This window comes from Brienomyrus brachyistius, chromosome 17 (assembly GCF_023856365.1).
Source record: "Brienomyrus brachyistius isolate T26 chromosome 17, BBRACH_0.4, whole genome shotgun sequence".
NCBI lineage: Eukaryota > Metazoa > Chordata > Actinopteri > Osteoglossiformes > Mormyridae > Brienomyrus > Brienomyrus brachyistius.
The window spans coordinates 8,529,857-8,550,658 of NC_064549.1; the positions used below are offsets into that span (position 1 = coordinate 8,529,857).

General features: G+C 42.6%; 1 protein-coding gene across 4 annotated transcripts in view; it reads left to right on the forward strand.

The window, feature by feature from the left end:
* Positions 1 to 20,802, forward strand: part of LOC125711959 (sodium/calcium exchanger 2-like) — a 69,983-nt gene that overhangs the window by 15,224 nt on the left and 33,957 nt on the right. The window contains exon 2 of one of the 4 annotated variants that reach the window (XM_048981459.1): positions 18,538 to 18,649. The exons of 2 other annotated variants lie outside the window; for them this stretch is intronic. The gene's annotated coding sequence lies outside the window, so the exon portion shown is untranslated. Of the gene's footprint in view, positions 1 to 7,832; positions 7,947 to 18,537; positions 18,650 to 20,802 lie in introns of those variants that run through there. One more of the 4 variants, XM_048981460.1, reaches the window with a different exon arrangement.

A 20,802-nucleotide genomic window follows, 5' to 3' on the forward strand; every position in this document is an offset into this window, starting at 1 on the left:
AAAGGAACACACTTGATATTTTCACTCAGCTGACATTATTTGTTTGCAAAGTGCACATTTTTGGGGGTTGATCAAGAAACCTGATTTGAAAAGGAAATCTGGTTCAAGTACTGTACCAATGCCACAGCTGCATCTATTCAAAACCCGCAATCCAGCTGAAATTTAGAAGGAAATCAGCCAAACTCTGATAAGACATAACAAATATATACAGTACTCCAGTTGTTTCTCTGTTGCTACATATTACTGTATTTTTTCATCATCTTATTATCATCATTGCCTACCTAGCTTCAGGTGTTTGTTTGCTACACCAAAGAGATGCAGTGTATTGAAAACATTTTGCATATGTTTCCTTCAAAAGCAAGACACACCAGTACTGTATATGTTACAGTACATTGATCTAAATCATATCCAGTTAGAGATGAATACAATGATGAATACAATACAATTGTATTGAATCATATTGATATTGATTGATAGCTGATTTTTTTTTTTGCATTGTATCCTTCACCACATATTTAGATTCATACCCAAGAGAGACATACGCACATCTTATTCTTTTCATAAGATCTCCATTGCCATAAATATAAATGGAACAGGTTACTAGATGGTGTCTAAAAACTGCATTGGTGAAATTTCAGGTGTTGACGCAAAAGAAAACCTTTAAAATTCAAAGAAAAGTTTGAACATACATAGTGCTGCGAGTGTAATAGTCAGCGGTTTGGTTACATTTTAAGTGGTCTTTCCCAGCCCTATTTGTAACCAATCCTGTTATTTGTATCATGTGATTTTCCATAATGCATGGTTTTATGTGGACATGTCTGTCAAGTATTGGAAGAAATGCTTAGTTTGTGGAATGCAGCTGATTTTTTCAGACTTCACCTGCAGTGGTTTTATACATGGGACACGTATAATATGTGGGCAGATTGAATGTATCTCTCTCACAGGTAGGCTGCATATTTAATGGCGCGGTGAGAGGGCTCTTTACAGTGAATAAAGGCTGTGGACTCTGATGAAGGCTGGCATGCATCCTGTTTCTTTTATTGATCCATTGAAAGCAATCTCCTGAATTTGGATTCCGTCAGATCAAATGGGGACCATTTCACGCTCATTTGCATTTAGATGCGGCTGCCCAGTTTAACCAAATACGGAGCCTAAGCAGAGCGTTCAATAAAAGCAAGACACAATGCATAAAATCGCTCAGTTTTTCAGCAAAATCCATCACGTTAAATTTGATCAGGTTTGTCGGTTTATTCGTCTTCTTCGCTTATTCTGCTCTGGTTTGTCTCTGGAATTAGTCGAATTTTTACAGTGTGCTCTGTGCTGCTGGAGTGGGATGAGTGAAAGACAAAACCGTATGTACACACGCCCACACAAAGAGCTCATCCTTGCTGTCTCCTTCAGCATACATGGGTCATTCACCATTTGGAGTGGGCAAGCAAGTTCGCTGGTCTTAAAAGCAGACTCAGCGTGTACATTCACACACCTTACATATCATTAAATCAAAAATCCCGCTCTTGATTTGTTTGATTTTCCTACTTTTGTCATGTTTCATAGCTGCTCTACACCTGCAAAACAGCTTTTCACGCAATATTTGAGAAACCATTTGTAGTGTAAATTAATATTTTTTAAAGGTGCAACATGAAAACGAATAAAAGAATTCCATTTTACTACATACATAATCAACATTGTACTATATTGAAATATTATGTCGTTTATTTTAAAAAGTACATCCAGCACCGATTTTGGTGACTGTTGTTATTAGAACACATATTACATTAGTAGTCCTTGTTCTATTAAACTGCTTCCTTTTGTCAAGGACACATCACAAGGAATGAGAAGGTCAGTCTATACTTTCTCAAATGTATTGATAATTATGTGTCTTGAGAGCACATAACGTCCACACGTCACTGGTGTGTGTGCCCTGAGAGTGCTGGGCAATTTCATTTTTGTGAAGATAATCTCGTACATCGTTTATATTATTGATTTTAAATAGTTGCACAAGGTCATCTTACCCCCATGGGGCAACCGTTTAAAAAAAAAAATCTTCCATTTTAATTACAATGTCACTGGTGTGACAGTCAATAGTGTTAGACCATGTCTGTGACATTAACGACTAATGTGAATCTCATGAATGGTCAAAACAAAAGAAAAGCACTCATTTAAATGGAAATGAGGTCTTTGTTAATATTTTGTCTGTTAATTTTGCTGTTTTGCAAAAAATAAAAGCACAGAGTCCGTTGGTCTGTCACGGGTGTTTCGTGGTGTCACTGACATTCAGTGACAGTTCAGGTGTGACATGGTTTTCGTTCATTTAGATGAAATTAAGGCGGTTTTTGTTATTAGGGTGGTTTACTTTTGGAATTAAGGAAAAATTTACATACACTCCCACTCCAAATGGAGAATGACCCACATATGCGCACACACGTCTCAGACTGTTCCTGTGAAACAAAGCAACAGGCACGCAGTGAGTGAGCCGCGAACTTGCACCATATCGACGCCGCCAGGACGAAGCCCTGGTTTCCTTCCACTTCATCTCGCTGACGTGGAGCAGTCTGTACCTCTGCTCAGACAAGCGCTTTTTGGAGCTGCCACTACATAGCGTGCTTTCGAAGGAGCTCCACGTGTTTGCAGGCCTCGTGCAGCTCTGCTCCACTCTCTCCGTCCATGAACATTCTGCCTTAATATTAACACAGAAAAAAAAATAAAAACGGGAATCACTTAGTTTCCCCTAAATATTTCACAGCAAGCCTAGAGCTGGAAGCAGTTCTCATGACAACAGAGTGCATGCCCTGAGCACTGACTTGGCACCGGGTAGCTGTGTGCCACTGCAGCAAAGAGATGGTGGTTTGCTAAATGCATTAGCACTGGTTTTCAGCTCACTGCTGCCAGCGAATTGGCAGGGAACCTACATTTGTGTCTTGCCGACTAGGAAGCACAGACGCCTGATATTTTGTATATCTAATACTGACATGGGTTGCCGAGGTATGTCAGCCCTGTGTGCATACTTAGTACTGAGGTACATATATTTGTTTGACCTGTGTGCATACTTAGTACTGAGGTACATATATTTGTTTGACCTGCGTGCATACTTAGTACTGAGGTACATATATTTGTTTGACCTGTGTGCATACTTAGTACTGAGGTAAATATTTGTTAGCTGTACTGTATGTGCATATGTAGTACTGAGGTAAATGTATTTGTTAACGCTGTGTGCATACTTAGAACTAAGGTAATTGTACTTGCCCTGTTTACATACGTAGTACTGTGGTCGATATATTTGTTAGCCTTGTGTGCATACTAAGTACTGGGGTAAATGCATTTGCTAGCTCTGCATGCATATTTATTACTGAGGTAAATGCATTTTTTTGCCTAATGTGCATACTTAATACTGTAGTAAATATATTTTTTAGCCTTATGTGCAATGTTTAAAATGAAATATTTTATGTTTATAAAAGCCTTATGTTTAAAATTAAAATGTTTGTAAGTCTGCACTTTGATGCCATTTTGCACATTTAATATTTTGCGATCAAAAGTTGCTGAACGATCAGTTTATTTCCACAGAATTAAACACAAACACACAGGCCACCCCAGGACATTAACTGCGTAGGAATGGGCTATTTTCCACAAATCGAGACATATAGTTCCCTAAGATCACATAAGGTCTAGGTTCACAAATACAATAACCATGTCTAGAAATATAAATGCAAATGCTACAATGTTTGATCCTTCCGCAGTGTAGGACAAGAAACACCATTAACACCAGGGAACCGGAGAGTAACTTATGCAGAAAGTAGAGCACTCAAATTTCAGCATATGGCAGGTGAGAAGTGTCATAAAAAAATTATTAATTCAGCATGTAATTAGGCTCAATTGGGGCAGAGAGATCCATGAGACTGAGTAACTGTGTGTGTGTGTGTGTGTGTGCGTGAGAGAGAGAGAGAGAGAAAGAGAGAGAGAGAGAGAGAATTCCCGGACTACATTTTGCTTCCTGTTTGTCTGTGGTGTAACGTTTTGAATCACTTTGGCATTAGCATTCCGGAAGCAGCGCAGCGTTCATGGTGATAGGGGCCGACTGCTTTTAGGAGGACAGTATGCCTTTATCTCAGTATCAGCAACATGGAGATGTTCTGACAGGTTTATGCATGAGTTGGGATCCCCTTCATCTCCAATTGACAGTTTGACACAGCGGTTCCTTCAGCTGCACCAGCTAATTCGAATTACTCTGAAATTAGTGCCAGCCTGCTTCCCTTGTGTATGATTTTAATGTGGCACTTTCAGTAAGTACACCACTGTGGAAATGCATCTTAAGTTGTTTTGCACCTGCTAAGGAATCTGTGCATATTTACACAAGGTGAAAATTGACGCATTTGGTTTGCTGACAGATCAGGGTAAAATAAGCAATAGCACTTTGCATGATAAGGGGTACACACCCACACGAACACCCGCTAGAGCCGCCAGCACTTCAGCTGGTGATGGATGCATCTTCCTAAGCCTCCTGAACCCACGTTCAGCCATTACTGGGACTCGTATATCTCTCTCTGTCCCTCAGTGACCACCCCCCACATTTGTCAGTAAGCATACAGTGAGTGTAAATTTATTAGGTAATGGGCTGTTTTGATAGGTGAGGGGCGGCTTTCATCTCAAAAGGGAGAAGTGTGGGGGACACCGCGCCGTTAGCTAGGAAGCGGCTGACAGCAGCACAGCAGTGGCAACGATCTATGTGTGTGTGTGTGTGTGTGTGCATTAGGTTAATATTACACTGTGGGGACCAAATGTTCTCCACAATGTGATAAAAACCTGTTATTTTGACATTGTGGGCACCATTTTTCAGGTCCCCAGAATGATCTGTGAATGTAATCAAAAAACTAAAAATGCCAAAAGTCTCATATTTTGTTTGTTTACTTGTGGTTAAGGTTAGGGCTGGGTAGGGGTTAGGGTCGTTATGCTGGGATTAGAGTTTTCCCCATAGAAATGAATGGAGAGTCCCCACAAAGATATCCTTACAAGCCTGAGTGCGTTTGTGTTATCTGCCAATGATTTGCACTCTGTGTTCCTGTAGGCATGTGTCTGCAGGGATCTTAAAAGGGATCCTAAAACTCTGCACTGCCTAAATGTATCTTTAGTATGGGTCGCCATTTGCCTGGAGTGCGTGACTCTGCTAGGATAGATGCTGGTGGTGATAAATGTAGCCCCTCTACATCATCCAGTCACCCTGGTCACTGAGAAGATGCTTTATTCTCCAGAGTTAATCTATCGCTCCTTCCTTACTTCTTTGTCATGTTCCTTTCTCCGCGTTGTCCTGCTGCTCTTTTCCACCAGGTCTTCCTCTTTAATCTGTCATTCCTTTTTCTTTCTTGTTTCCGCACAGCCCTTTAGATCTTTTCTCCTTTCTCTCTTTTTTTTCTCCCTTCTTTAATCCGTCATCCTTCCGCTCTGGTAACATTAGGCTTTCCTGTGCCCTAGACGGATATGGATCTGAGGTGCGGGGATCTCCAGTGACGCAGAACGGCCGTATTAAAATTTGAGACACGGCCATGTTCATTTAGCTAGCTTTACTTTTCCCTTTATATAGCTATCTGCACCTGGCTTTTGATTGGCTGCGTTTCATTTCCTTTCAAGTTCCATTTCTGCACTTCCTGTTTCCATGCATTCCATCTGTGCTTTCACGTATCACCTCTCATCCCCCGTCTTTCTCGGTTTCCTTCGGCCTTTCGTTTTTTTGCTCCGAGTAAGACGGCTCGGCTCTGCTCACTCCCTGCTGGCTTTCAAGTGGTACGGTGCACCTGTCACCTGTTCCCTTAAGCTGCCGGGAGGGTATATTAAACTTCAAAAAGGTGTTAATTCCCATTTTGCTGTCATCACCAGCCCTGCAAGCTTATCTCCAGCAATCACTTACCTTAAGTGCACAATGAAAGACACAGGACTCTTAGTGTAATGAGAGAGATGTTGCCTGAAATAAAGGGCGAGTGCTTTCATCACCTGTCATACTGTGAGACGCTCGACTGATATGTGCAACCAAAAGGGTGATATTTGTAGGTCGTATTATAGATACACAAATACTCGTGTCAACCTCCATTAACCATCTGGTAGCTTTCAGAGCATTAAACCAGACAATATAAAACACATTCTAAAGTTATAATGTAATGTTTTTAATTGTATTATGAACAATGAGGCTGTTTCATTCTTCCATCCATCTTCTACAACTTCTCATCCTGTGTGGGATTATGGTGAACCTGGAGCATATCACATGAAGGCAAGGACACAATCCTGTTAGGTGGTCACCCCTGCTCAACCGAATAATTACGTAAAGGCTAACAGTATAATAGAAGGTTGCTGGTTCAAATCCCATGAATGCCCAGAGTGATTCTCCTCCACTGGGCGCTTGAGCAAGGCCTTTGACCTGCAATTGCTTCATCCTGGGTAAGACGTTAATCTACATACAGCCCTTTAAGGAGGTCCTCCAACTTACAGGGAATAATATGGGGGCTGTTGGCATGACTGGCACTCCAGCCACTGGAATAAAACCTCACACTGGTCCTGTCGCATGGCTGCACTCAGGTTCTCATCCCTGAGGTGGCTTGTCGTGTGGTGGGTGCAGCAATGCACCATAATCGGTGCATGCTCCTTATCTTTAACAATATAATATTGGTCAAATGGTTTAGTTAACAAAAATAAAGGGGGCTATAGTTAACATGGCTGTTTTTTATGCATATAGAATTGGAACGAAGCACAATAGCCAGCTCTTAATAATGTCTGTGCTCCGTGCTCTGGGCTGAAAAATGATGTCTGGACCATGACGGGTGATGAAGTTATTATCCCGGCGATGTTCACAAGCGGAGAGCATTAGCACCTAGATGAAGGAGCGCTGTGGGGAAACGGCAATCACACGACGGCCTCTGGCACCGGCACAGGACTGGCCCAATGGTGCATTCGAGTGCCGCGGCCCGATCTGCTGACTGCTGGGGGGAGGTGGCCAGGTGGCAGGATTGCATAACGGGCAGCGCCACCCTGTCCCTCTAAAATATGCTTTTGCCTCGACCGAATCGCCCTCGGTTTTCAGAATGGAATGTTTTTCTTGGGGAAAGAAGAATGTCAGGTCCCCAATACTGTAACTGTGCTAGAATTCACACTTCAATAGATATCACTAATGTTATTAATATCTTTTATTAATGTCTTCGCACTGACTGTTTAGCACCAAACGTGAACATAATAATTAACCTTAATCCCTTCTTATATCTATTGTTACTTGCAATGAAGTGTTTGCTGTTGGTGTCTCTTAAAATGACCTGCACACCCTACTTCGGCATTATGGTAATACGATATACCGTGGTATTTTGAAATCTTGGCTGTACAATTGGCTAATCCCCCCCCCCCCCCCCCCCCCCCGCTTAACCAATTTTGCCGCCAAGAATTCAAAGCAGCACAGAATACCAAAAATAACATGGTGTAGCATATCACCATAATACCAAAGCAGGGTGACTAAGTCATTTTGGAGGGCGGCTTATAAAAAACAAAAAGAAATACACACTATGCTGTGGTTATAATGTCTGAACAGTATGATGGTATGAAAAATTAGACACCACCCAATCCTATTTGGTAGTAAACGTAATATGTTCGATGAATTTCATGTATATGGTTAATAACTGAACCCCTCAACAAAGTTTTGAAGTGTGCTGGTGTTTAATGGATTTGGTCTAGACCAGCTTCTTGGCCTGTTCCCCGTGGCCCTGCTTTAGTGTTCTGCTGATGTGCCCTGCAGCCTGTCAGGCTTGAGAGTTTTTCTCTCAGTTTGCACTCAATGGCACGCTCTCATGCACCGCTAACCAGATGGTTTTCCACTGTCAGCAGCCTGGCTAGCTGGTTTTCAGAAGGCTGCGCGGTTGGTCGGCTTTCAGATGGACAGACGATGTACACCGAAGCGAGTTCAGAACTGTGGATTTCAACAGGTACCCACGATGTGGGAATTCTGCGTTTTGTCGGATATACTTGCATGCATGAATTGGTGTGGCCACCAGCTACACCTATACTCGGCATTGCAAAAATCACGCTACGTATAAATTACACATGTATAATGGGCCAATGAGGTATCCTTAACATCGTGGTAGGATTGTTTTTCAGCGCCTCAGAACAGGTCAGATTACTTGTGTATATGTGTTTGAAGGTATAGGTTCTGTTATCGTTGAAATTCAGAATCGCTTTTGGGATATTTGTGACCATTATGTAGTATGTATTTATCTGTGTGACACATCTTTCACATCTGGAACAGAATAATGTATTTTGCACACGATCCGTGCCCACATCACCATGCCCACCATGCTCACATCACATGACCACATCACCATGTCTACTGGGTCTTTGTTACAGGACCGCAGCGTGGAGTTCACAGACATGCCGTGAGCTTTGCTTCGTGTGTGCTGGCGCGTGGTCCATTTACAGTCTAGTGTGCCTGCCCCTCAGGTGGTTTCCTGCTAATGTCGGTACTCCCTAGGGGGGGTAAGACCGGAGCATGCCGTCTGAAACCTCGACACAATAACGGGCCTTTAACCTTGTGGGTTCTACTCCAAAGGCTCAGCCCTTTGTGCCAGTTGTGTCCTTTCTTTTACTGGGTCCCAACTGTTATTAATCGGAACTGGCTGAGAGTGGAATGCAGCGTTTTCCTTTGTAGCTATCTATACCACCATCCTATGAAGGACCTGTTTTTTTTCTGTAGAGAATGGCTGCCGGGGACAACCAAGAAGTGTGATCCGCCGGATCCGGGGAGAATAAAGACCGTTCTTACCCTCTCGAGAGGGGAAACGACAGCCATCGCATTAGCACTGACGTTAAAGTGAGCAGCTGACAGCAGCTGCTGTGTTGTAAAAGGCTGACGGGGCCACGACAGCCCACAGATACATCGAAGGCGACAGCCAATCACATGGCTCAACCCCGTACGAACTTTAGCAGTAAGACACAATTCATATGATTTGGATCGGGCATTTATGCTGATTCCAAGACACTGCCTTAAAAATATCCGTTTGAAAGGGTCGCCTAACTCCTTCCTGCAATTAAAAGAAACGTTATTCCCCATTGCCTCGCGGGTTATAATTTTCTGCAGCAGTCGTTGAATATGATAACGGGCTAATTAGCTAACAGCTGCTATACCCCTTAGACGTGACCTGAGTGAGGAATCTCAAAGGTAGTGTGCAGATTTGACTCAGCCATGGTAGTTTCATGGTCTCCTTCATGAGGATCAGTATTAGCCTGCCGTGACGTGTTTCCATGTTGTTGCCCGTTGGATTTTGTGCCTTCAGTTCAGTTTGACTGAATGCATCCCCCTGTGTTGACACAATGAATTGATTCCCATCACTCTAAAGAGAGGCAATTAAAAATAAACAAATATTGGGTTTCTAAGAAATAGGAATAGGAGAAAAGCCACGGGTTATAAGCACACAGACGGCAGCGTCATCCTGCACAGACAGACGGTTGTTAAATATACATGCAAGATGCGGGCGACGGAAACAGTCTAAGCTGTGGCTTCATGACGTCGCTCCTACTGCGGCGCAGGTAAAGCGGCGACCTACCGTTAAAGGGCCATGGCCTGCCGCACGCTGCCCGTTGATGATGAGGTTGGCGTCCCGGGCATGTGACACGAGACCCATGTCACCGGAGGGTTCCTGTGTTCCCAGTCGCATCGGTCCACCAGTTCATGCCACGTCATTGTTTTTTTTCTCAGCATGACGCAAAGGAAGTAGCGGAGAAATACAAAGAGGGAAACCCATGAATAATACAGAACTCTCCCCCCGTCGCGCGCCATTCTCTGCCCCCCCCCCCCCCCCCCCCCCACATGGGCCACACAATGCGGCATGGACCGTCCTGGCAGAGCGGATGCCCATTGACGGGGCTGAAGCCTTGATTAGTTATTAATCAGCTGAGCCCAATCATTGGCATGGCTGGGTATCAGGTGATCACCCGTCCAGGTCCCTGACCCGACTCTCTGCGGCCGAGAACCTGCACATTGGCCGAGCTCAGGTATCCCTGCTACTCGCCACCGGGAAGCAAAGTGAAGGAGGCTAAACGTTAAACTGCACTGGAACAGAACCTCGATGTGTCGTGTGATAAGGCAAGGGAACGTGGGCGGCTCTGCCTTCATCCACCTCCGACTTGGGGCGGGCTGGACCTGTCTGGGCTACCCACACTTCCGTCTAGAGTCTCTGCCAAGACCGGGGTGTGAACGGAGGGCAATCTGGGGCTCCGACCATAGTCAGCGCTGGGTCCTGGGTAACCATAGCAGGCCCTGGAAAGTGAAACGCAACGCCACTACTTTCACGGTGGCTATTTCAATCACAACCCCACAATGGGCCGCCGTGTCAGGGAGCACATTAATGATGTAGGTCTTCAGTGTCTGTTACGTGTTATGAGAAGGCCTGGAGGATCGGGACTGAGCCTCTCATCTGCACAAGCACGCCGTGTATCTGGGGTTAAAGGGCATTGAGTATCCACACCCCTCTCTGTATTCAGAGGTAAACAGACAAGCAAGCGGACCTTTCTATAGATATATGTAGACACTTATCAGTGAAGCGCTGCTTCTTCCCACTAGCATTGCTTTTGACTGTGCATACAGTGCATGCACGTTTAACAGACACGCATGCACACTTGCATTCATGTTACACAAGCTCACTACAATAGACAGACATACAGCACTGACAAACACAAATAACTCCTAAGGGTAAGAGCTAGTGGATAGGGGACCTGATCTTTTTCACACTGCCACCTTTTCCTGTTATTAATGATGCTGTTACTGATGTTATTAATCCCTGGCACTGGAGCCCCCCCCCCCCCCCCCCGCTCATGTCCTAATCTAAGGGCAGGGGCCATAAGGCGTCCATTTGTCGCTCTCGTCTTTCAAAAGGAAATCTATTTCTCATTATGGGCCTGTCCCAGTCTCCCGAGCCCACAAATCCCCTTACAGCCCGTCCTGCCGAAGGGAGCGACTTCGCCGCCCTGCACCACTGTCTGCCAGCGTTGTCCGCCATGCAGTCAGCTTCCTGTTTATGTGCTTCCTTTCGCAGAGAACAAATCAGAAAATGAGGAGAGAAGGAAGAGTGTAATTCAATGCGAATACTTCATTCACTGGGTGTAATCACAGCTGTGTTGATTCCAGTTTATGGAGGAGCTACTTTTGTATATCATCAATAATTTCAAATGAAATATTCAGTATATGTGCGTAATAAAATGATCAGTGACGGCTGTGAGAAAAAGTATATGTGCTTACCCACTGTATGGCAACAGTGAAAATGTATCCATGTGAAAGGAGTACTGGGTAGGATAGCGTAATGCACAGTGGGTAGAACATAGAACCAGTCTAGTAATTCTATATCTGTGGGGTCGAGTTACTCATGCAGACATTGCAGTGTTGATCTGGGAGGCTGTAACACATGTCAGACTAAGTGCATTGCATCTCATTACAGCAAGCCCACAATAATAACTCAGCTGCCAATAGGAGCAGGACAGTAGGTCTGTGTGCATGCATCTAGTCAAATGCATGATAAAATCTTTGCCATCGCTTAGTTTATCGATGCATTCTGGTGCTTTAATTTGGTGCATGTTTTCAGTCGCATTTATGGAATTACCCTGCATGGCCAGAAGTATATGGACACCAGCTTGCCCGCAATCTCATTCTGAAACCATGCACATTCACATGAAGCTCATTCACCTGTAGCTTTTATAATAGCCCGTACTCTTCGGGGAAGAGTTTCCATTAAATGTTAGATTGTGACTTGAGGTGGTTGGGTACCGATGTTGTGTGATCCGGTCCTGTTCTGTAAGTCTGCATAGCCTGCTGTTTTACAGCTGAACTGGCTCCCAAATGTTTCCATAATACTGCCTTTTGCAGTTGACCAGGGCGGCTTTAGCAAGGGGAGCAATATGGGGAGCCGGTTTGAAAGATGGCATCCTATGATGGGTTCAAGTTGAAAGTCATTAACATCATCTGCGTGGCCATCCGTCCTGCTGCCAGTGTTTGCTGTTGAAGGTTCCATGGGGTTAGTGCTTAATTATACACCTGGGTCAATAACGGGTGTGACTTAATTATCCAATTCCACTAATTAACAGGGGTGTCCGCATACATTTGGCCTTTGGATGTACCTCATAACTGTGTAAATTGGTTTTAATTGTAGGGTTTTTCTTTTAAATATATAAATACACACAGCCCTTTATTCAGGTTGCTCGTTCAACCGATTAAATGTGTCCGGGGCTGTTTATAAATTCATAAAATATCACCGTTCGGAAAGCACTGAAGTATTCTGTAAGCTACTGTGAAATGATTACAATCATCCTGAAACTGGTATCTTCTTCAGAAGGGGTGTCCTGCAAACCCTGTCCTTTGACGACCATGTTTCACGTCAGAATGACTTAGCACCTGTGCCCAGTGAAATCTAATGTACTGCTTTACCCCATTGCATGAATAAATGGTTGCATTGAACTTATACAGTCATTGTCAGCCTACATCCTTCATTTCAAAATCTTTTATCTGTCCCCTAAATTCACTTAATTCCCCTACAACGGGATGGAGAAACGGCTTGGTGCCTGGATTGTTTTGAGTTGGCAGTATCTTTCTGTTTGCATCAGTCTTAGATGTGGGGAAACGGATTACGTGGGATTAAGCTTGCGGGGATTCATAAGCGTGCTAGTTTTCTGCAATAAATCCCTTTTCAATTTAGCTATTTGTTCTTTCCCCAGCGTTTTGTTTTGCTTTAAGATGTAAGATCAACAATAGTGCTACAAAGTACCAGTAGTCTGATTTATCCCCTTGTTGGTATTTCTTGAGACACCTGATTGATTTCTTAGTGAGTTAGGGTTAGTTACTAAGTAAGTAAGTAAATAAGTAAGTAAAATTTATTTATAAAGTGCTTTTGACTGACAAAAGGTCACAGAGCAATGTACATCACTAAAACACTTAAAGTACCATCAATGTAAATCAAAAACAAGGAAAAGTTAAAAAAAGGGCACAAGCAAATGGCTACTCTACTCAAACACCTGCTTAAACAAAAAAAGGCTTAGTTGCTTTTTAAATGAGTCATCTGTAAGGAGTCCACTTGCAGAGTCTCCGCAGTTTCGGCAAAAGGGTGGTTTATTGACCAGTAAAAAATAATATAATGTGATACAGTGTAGACATACACCAGGTGCTGAAAGGCAGCTCAGATACAAAGTAAGGACAGTTCTTCACCCTCCTTTATACCCCAAAAGTCCCTCCCCAACTAGGTGCTGTGTGTAGGTGTTGTGGGTGCATTTACATATACTGTAAAGAGTGACCCCCCTGGACTGTGAGGAGCCTGAGGCAGGGATGGGGCAGGACAGGATGGAGACTTTCTGATCATTGTAATTCAATTATCTTCCTCATCACCCTAGTGGTGCTGACTGAAGCCTCCGTTCTATCCCTGACTTCCTTATGATCATCAATTGCTAACGCTGTCTGTATCCAAATGATCAACCAAGAACACTGGGACATCTTTAGTACTTTTCCTTACACAACTGACTCAATCGAATGCATGGCCGGAGACTGTTCCAAAGCCTTTGGTGCAACAGACTGAAAGGCACAATCCGCGCGAGCCTTTAGTCGGGTACGTGGCAGGACTGAGAGGCCTTATAGCCAAGATCTAAGTACCCGACAAGCCGAGTAGGGCTGCAAGAGGCCAGTAATATATTCAGGTTAGGTTTAGGGGTCTGGGTCTGTATCCAAGTGGTCATGGGTTGGAATCCTGTGGTGGACAGAGTAATTTCTTCACTGTTGGGCCATTGAGGACGTTCCTTTACCCCAACTGCTTTAGGGATGCTGGCTGACTGTAAGTTCTGACCTCAAAACAGTGTCTATACTAGTGTTTCTCAACCCAGTCCTTGAGGACCATCCAGACGGTCCACGATGTTGCTCCCTCCAGGCTCCGAGCAGGAAAGTAGACTGTCTGGCAGGAAGCTGGGAGGGAGCAAAAACGTGGACCTTCTAGGTGTCCCCAAGGACCTGGGTGAGAGACAGTGGTCTGTAAATGCAGGAATTTGTATAGAGTTCAACAGAAAACCCAGTACATGAAGATCGTCTCACAGCAGTTCAGCTTTACACAAAGGTGTAGGTATTTGTCACCAGAGTACATTAACGATTCAACAGTTAAACATTCAACAGTTAAACAATGATAATTAACCAGCTGTGTCTGAGGCAATAATATGAGTGAAGTTGAATTTAACAATTTCAGTACCCTTAATGAACAACCCATCCATCCATCCATCCATTTTCCAAACCGCTTATCCTACTGGGTCGCAGGGGGTCCGGAGCCTATCGCGGAAGCAATGGGCACAAGGCAGGGAACAACCCAAGATGGGGGGCCAGCCCATTGCAGGGCACACTCACACACCAGTCATTCACACACGCATTCCTATGGGCAATTTAGCAAGTCCAATTAGCCTCAGCATGTTTTTTGGACTGTGGGGGGAAACCGGAGTACCTGGAGGAAACCCCACGACGACATGGGGAGAACATGTAAACTCCACACACGTGACCCAGGCGGAGACTCAAACCCGGGTCCCAGAGGTGTGAGGCAACAGTGCTAACCACTGCACCACCATGCAGCTAATGAACAACTGAATTTACTAATTCCTTTGCATTGTAAGCTGATCTTCATTTTGCATGTTATTTGCCTGTTTCTCTTTCAGGATGAATAGCCTGGGTACAAAATATTAGGCTTTATATTAGTATGCTAGTAGCCATTAAATTCCTTTGTACAATAATGAGAATTCACATTTTGATTTAAAGGTTGTTGCTTCGCATTAAGCCGTATTACTGCCTTGCGCGTATTCAGCTTCCCTGCTTTCAAAGTGTTCTTGGGTATTGACTTCAGTATATTTATCAGTTTTTGATTGCTTTTGCAATTGTGTGCTTCAAGGTTGTGGGAAGCATAACATTAAAATGCATCTGCCCAAATATTATAATAAATGGTTCCATGATAAAACTTGTCTAAAACAATGGGAAAACAGGAGAGTACACGTATTATTATGTTTAAAAAGGTTGGTTTTTAGTGGTAAAAGCTCAGCTATTTAAGTCTTTAAGTATTTTGTTGGGAAGAATGATGTGGAAGTATATGTAAGTATGCAGTTTAATGCAGGCACTTTAATTTTAAGCATCTAGAAATCTGCATTGTATGTTATTCGGAATTTGTTTTTTTTTTGTATTTTCAATGGTTCTGACACATTTTAAACCAAATGATGGCAGCGTTTCAACCGCAAAACCCTCCATGACTCATAGAATCAGAGCATCGTGACAAAAAAAAGCTAGACTCCTTCCATTTCCCCAGGTTCCTGATAAGCTGTTTACTACCAGATGGTTCAAATGCATGGACCTGCTTACTATTTAAAAGCCCAACAGGCCATGGAAAGCCTTGAAGGCCATAGAATAGCTGAGTTTGAATTTTTATGCACTGTATGCATTTTTATGGACCAAGAATATGCGCAGTTTATGTGAAGGAACCAGTTTGTAATAGTGCAATCAAAGGCTGAATTAACTGCAAATCGGTATTTGGCCAGTTCTTATGATTGGTGTCCTGTGGTCTTTTATGATCTACCATAGTCTCTTTGATTCTGGAATGGATGCATTTTCAAGATTCCATAAAGGATCTCACACGTTCCTCTCTCTCCCAAGTATCACCTTGTCTTCAACACCTCCCTCCATGCGCCTCTCACTCATTATGCACACATATTTATTTTATCTTCACTGCAAGGTCTCAACCACTCAACTGAGTGTCTGGATCCAAAATAGTTTCATACTCTTGCCTCTTATTCCAGGTCCTTGGACAAACTATATTTATAAAGCATTCCATTATGTTTTAAATCAATGACAGGGGAAATGGAATTGAACCAAGGAAAGTGGGATGAGATATAAAGGAGAAAAGTCTCCTATTAGAAAACGTAATTGACTGTCGTCACAGTTTTCCAGTGGTAATATGGGCGGTCAGTTTGCTCCCACAGTATAAATAGATATCCAGCATACACTCTCTAATGACTTTCCAGCAACATCTATTCATCAATGCTTGGATAGGTAGCCGTGGGATGTTATTAATGAGCTGGCATGCCATCACTCAGCATGCAATGTGGCAAAGATTCAAGGACCTTTAGCCCCGAGTTGGAGGTGTCTGTGTTGACAACTGTTTCACTAATTGAAGAGGCTGAAAAAAATATAACTCAGAATTTCTGTTTGATGACATATAGCTTATCATTAGCTTAAAGGAAAACGAAATAGAGGGTGGCCATCCATGTTTTCTATGGGCGTGATCCCGGCCCAGAAGTCTAGTGGTTTGCTTGTCTATGGAAAATAGGTTTTATTTTCCTCTTTTGTTTTAGGTTAGCTTGCTTTGGCGGAAACCTCAACAACATGCCCATTGATTGCCTGGTATCACATCTGAAACCCAGTTGCAGTTGCAGTTTTACTAATTATCAGATTTCATTGTGATAAATGGATTTCTGTGCAGTGCTGTGTCTAAACTGCGTTTAGTATTTGATCCTACGTATGCCCAGTTATGGACTGGAATGGTATCATTAATGTCCCCCTGCCGGCATTTCTGCACGCCATTGAACAGGCTCCAGATTCACCCCGAATGTAAAGTTAAAAACATTCAATATTTGTAATAAATGCATTATTCAATATATTGAATCCCAGTCAGCAGCTTAGCCTGTTATACTTAAATGTATGTTGATTTTTTCCCCCCTACTTATAATATTGCAATAGCTTCTTATAAAAAAAAAATAAATAAAAAGTTTAGTAAATAATTTTGGTCATTATATATAGTTTCATAAAATACATTCATCCATTCACTGTGACTGCCTGTCTAGTACAGGGTTGCAGTGCTCGTTAAATACAGTTTTAAAATAATAAAAAAAATCACTAAATACGGTAATTGCCAGTCTCTGTGTCCATCCATCATTTTTAATAACCACTTACGGTCGCGGTGGACGGAAAGCCATCTAATGAAGCTTATGATGCAATGTAAGTTAGACCTTGAAGGGGAGACAGGTCCATCAAAGGGCACTTATACAGACACACATTCATTGACACAGATGTACACTTAGTGGCAATTTGCACTGACTGATTCACCTGAACAGCTTGTTATTTTACATTACAGGGTAAGCCTGCCGCCCTAGAGGCAGGAGGTGACAGCGCTACCATCTGAGTCACAGTATTATCCACTGCTTGCTATGTTCGCTAAAAATACTTCGTGGCTTGGGCCTATTCCCAGTTCCGTAGTGTTGCTGCTTATGCTATACCTGATAGCCTCGTGCAAAAATAAAATGCAGGCAGGTTTTACTTTGCTTGCAGAACTGATTCTGTCATCATAAAGTCATACTAGACAGTTCCACACTCTCAGTTTTGCAGACTGTCCGACAATATGGAAAAAGAGTGTGTGTGGTTTGAGCCCTGGGCTGAGAGCAGCTATTGGCAAAAACCCCTCTGATGACTCGGGCTGTACAGTTCAGCCTTTAAGGGGGAGTGCAAACTTAATTAGGCTGTCAACAGGAAATCATTATGGTTAATCATAAAGACTAATGGTACAGGAAGTCAGACGGACATCAACCTGAGCTTGTTGCATGAAAAAAAACTCATAGTTGAAATGACAAAGGCATTATTAAGAGCAATTTTTATTGTTTTACAGTTTTTCTTAATTTAACCATTGTTTTTACTGAATGTGACATTTGGATGTTTTGCAAGAGCATTGGAATTAAAGGACCTTTGGTAGATATCATCCTATAGAATTTAATCATATAAATCAATATTTACTTACTCTACACTTATTCATACTCAATATTTAGATAAATTGTGTTTGCGTGCTGCATTTTCACTTTACTTCAAATGTATCAGTGGCCTGATAATATAACATTAATTTTGACACATATTTATGAAATACAACAATTGCTTTGTTTTGTTTATGGTAGAATATTCTGAGTGGCTGACCTTTATGTAATATGCATTATAACAGCATCATATAACGTGCTCATTCTTGGTTTAAGTATAAATTCAGTTCTTCATTTATTACTAGAATGTGTGTCCATTTTATCAAATGATGTTTCGTAAACGTAAATGTTAATTCAAAATTAAGGGAAGCAGGGAAGCAAATGACTATCAAAATAATTTCGTATCTAAACAACTTTCTTGATATCAGTTGGAGCTCGGGTAACCACCTAATCCATGTAAAGGAGACCAGCTGTTTGACATTAACATTAGTGATACATACATGATTATAGGAGACTGACCAATCGGCATACAGCAAGAACTCAGTGCTTAAGTGAAATCCAGGCCCTTTTGATTTAAATGGTAATTTACAAACCCCGTCCTAGCCCAAGGGATCCTCCCCGGTATGGATTAAGTGGTGACCGTAGTTGGAGAGGGTTTCTGGTTTATTTGGCCTCCTTGCCATGATACGGGCAACTACCTTACAGATTAACTGATTTTTCTCGAAACGCGACACTGCATAACAAAAACACTTTGCTGGCCCTACTGGCACCAATTAATCTCCTGACCCTCAGATTACCCTTCGGTTACCATGGTGCCCCCGGACCAGACCTGTACTGGAAATGAGCCATTGATGAGTCAGCCGCACAGAGGACAGTCCATCACTGAGCTCTGCCTGAAGCTGTTGTAAGTGTGGATCAGCCAACAGCTCGTGTTACACAACGCTACAGTACGCCGATGAAAACAAGAGCGATGAACAATGTCCTTTCATTCAGGGAAATAATTTAAAAGTAAACATCTCATTATCAGCAAGGAGACAGTATTAGTTTGAAGAAGTGCTATTCAGGGATGCACGTAACTAGCGCGCAGGTATGCATTTTATATGAGACGATACGCGTGTCAATGTCTTATCGTAACAGCGCATATGCGTACTTATTTTATTTGTGCTGTCACGACAAGAAATGACGTTTTAGCTTTATACAGTGAATGCGTACTTGCGCACCAGTTACGTGCATCTCTGGCTATAGTGAGTCAGTAAGAGACGGTATCCTCAGCATTATCCATGGAATGGTGTAACCCTGCACCTCAGGGATCGCTGTGACCCTAACCAGGACAACCAGTAAGAAGCCGGATGGTTGGAATGTTAGTATGTTGGTCTTACTGACTGAACCAGTAGTTTCTTTGCTGTGAGAGAACAGTTTCGTCCCAGTTGTTCTTTGTGACATTTCCCCATACCGCGATAAAATCTATTCGTTACAGACGCAATGTTACCTCTGGATGAGATTGTTTCTTGTTGGTTTTTCGACATTTTTTTTCCCCGTGAAATTTGCAATGCTTCCCAAGTGCCAGTTGTCCAGCTGCACCATGTACCGAAATGTGTGAGTACGTCTGGGTGGCGAAAGTTATCTGTGGTTTGAGCTTCTCACTAAACTAGACAGCTGGGTGGCAGTGCCTGGAGCTAAGAGAAATGAGACAACACACCAGCTGGGCGAGAGAGTACAGGGAGAGTCCAGCACACCTGACTAAACTGCAGATATCACAATATCCGTGCTGTTCTGCTTGTAGGCTCTTCAAGTGTTTTACATTTTAATGATACTTTGATTTAGACCAGTTCATGTACAGCATCAGAAAAAGTTTGTACCTTTGAGGGTACAAATACTTGTCACTGGGGCTGTGCCTTCAAGGGTCTGCCAATTGTACCATATCCGCAGGTAAATATTTGTACCTTGTAGTCTAATTTAAGCAGCAGTGAGCACAATTAACCGAAAGGTTATCTTGGATAACCGCTAATCCCGCTAACTCCAAAGTTTAATTCTTTGACGCTTAAACCAATCAACCACGAAAAAGTAGCAGGCGCTAAGGGGCTAACTTTTATTATATGAATTTAATGATTTGATTTAGTTTTTAGCTCTGAAACCCTTAAACACATACTTGGTTTCAAAATTACAGGAAACGCTAATCCCCTATCGAAAAATTTTACAGATTAGCGGAACCCTGCCTACCACTTAAGGTACAGAAATGACTAACCTTTTTGTGTCATTGAGGGGGTTATTAATATCGCTTGCAACAAAAATTGTTTTCCTTTTTTTTTCTCAGTGTGAAGTACTGGTAAAGGTGCTATATAAATGAATTTTATTATTATTGTTATTATTTTATTATTACCCTATTTTCTGACAGTAAGTGACATATTCAAGGGCCCCTATCAAATGCTGGACCTCCTGAATTTGCCGGCATACCTTTGCCCCTCCGACACCCCTGTATAGTTCCTTTCCAAGTATTTATGATTCTGGTGAAGCTTTGCTGATGGCAAACGCTGAAAGCTTTTACAAAGCCATTTTCACCAATGAGTTGTGCACTTTTTAATATGATTTTTAAATTGGTTTCAAGTATGATGTTAATAGCTACCTGGCGCTGTGAACCACAGTTACAGTTTCATAATACTTGAATAAAATAAAATGATTTAATCACACCTGGTTTAACTGCAGGACAGAAGATCATGTATACATGTGCCTGAGTACCAGAGTATCAGCTGATTGTAAAACAATGACAATTTATTATTATATTATTCCATGTTCGCTCCCCCAAATATTCTGGGGTTTGAGTCCCTCAGAGGACACTGGATTGGTTCTCAGTGTGGCAGGGGTTCGTGTCCCCTTGCATGAGGACCAGAGAGAGAGGTCCCTTACGGAGACCACAGAGGGTGGCCCAAAGTGGGTGGTTAAAGTCATTGTTATTGGTGGTATTATTATTTGTCTGTTTGTTTGTTGAAAACAATTCTATTTGAAAAAAATTCTATGGTTATTGTTATGCTGTTTTTTTTTTTAATTCCTTTCTTTGAA